This window comes from Frankliniella occidentalis, unplaced genomic scaffold (genome assembly GCF_000697945.3).
Source record: "Frankliniella occidentalis isolate FOCC.00 unplaced genomic scaffold, Focc_3.1 Scaffold708, whole genome shotgun sequence".
Lineage (NCBI taxonomy): Eukaryota > Metazoa > Arthropoda > Insecta > Thysanoptera > Thripidae > Frankliniella > Frankliniella occidentalis.
This window is the reverse complement of record NW_026267820.1, coordinates 27925-29396: the sequence shown is the minus strand read 5'-3', so window position 1 is coordinate 29396 and position 1472 is coordinate 27925.

Sequence of the window (1472 nt, the reverse complement as noted above, 5' to 3'; positions counted from 1 at the left end):
AGATTATTTAGGATTAGATAAGCACGCTGATGGAGTTCAAACTATTGCCGGCGCTAAGTTGAACGCGTACCGTCAAGTCCCCCACACTCTAGTGTACCGCTCAAAAAATGTAACGTGGAGCGCGGCTGTTAAGAATCACTTTCAGCGGCACAGGAAGAGCTCAACTGCTGTAGCGTCCCATAATAATTACACTACGAAGAAAAATAATGTAGAGGGAGTGTGTAAAGTTTATTCAAGTATTCAAAAATCTTGATGAGAGTTTCCGAAAAAAAAGAGAGAAAATGTAAAAGGGTCTGTTGGAAACGGCAGGCACGGCAAAGTTGGGGATGGATATAAAAGTTGAGGGGGCTGCACAAGATGATGGGGAAGGGGGTGGGGTAATGAGGGAAGCCCTGCAGAGTTGTGAAAGGGATGGGGAAGGGGAGAAATTTGAGAAAGAAGAATCAGGGTGTGAAGAAGCAAACTGATGGAATCTTAATCTCACGAGAATCCCAAAACCGTACTGCACTGAGAGGCGCACGCACGCGTGCCCCGAGGACAAGGGGAGCATGATGTGCCACGCCGACCAGGCAGGCCTGCCGGGGAGGTTCTCTCCGAAGGGCCCTCGACGAGCCCCGGGGCCTCGAGGGTGCGATCCTGGCGGGCAGGCGGGTGCGGTACTCTACTCCAACCGGTAGCAGGCGGACCGGGCCTCTGAGGTTAGCTCGGAGGTTAGGCAAGGCAAGGGCGATACTACATACGGCGTCTGTTGCTCCACAAGAAAGAATTTCGAATCTTAAACTCCACCTCGTTGGCTGATGACACGCAGCAGGTGGGCTCCGTCCATCTGGCCGCTGTCACGTCCAGCGCGCCGCGCCGCCGACACTTACTGCAAATTACAAGCGTTTACCGCCGAGCCGAGCCGCACCGCATTGTTGCGCGAGCCGAGCTTTTGACTGTTGTGTCGCTGGAGAAGGACAGTCGCAGCGACCTACCTACTCCAACGTCGTCACCGGAAAAATGGAAATATTTTCAGGGTAAGATACAAATATGTACGACACAGGGGTTTGCCTACTCGCTCCCGAAAGGTGCCATGGCTTGGTAACCTTGAATCTAATGCATGGCTTGCAAACGCACAACACAGTTGATTTTTTGTGTTTCTTTGTTGTTGATTTTTTTGTATTTTCCTAATTCACGGTTGAACTAAAAAGGGTATTTAGGATTCAAAAATCTAAAAAAACAAATCAACAGAGAGGTCCCTGGGCAGGGTCCAGCAGAAGAAATATTACCTGTAGTGTTGCACGGTACGCAACGGGGCTGTCGCCCCTGCCCTGCTGGAAGTGCTGACTTAGATGGGTAGGCCGCGTACCTGGCTGAGAGCGAGTGTCTCGTCAGTCGGTGGGGGTCCGCCAGGTGACGAGCATGCCTGAGGGAGTCTCGGAGAGACCAAGCGTTGTGAACAAGGTAATCCAGACTTCTCATTCCTAGTCTCC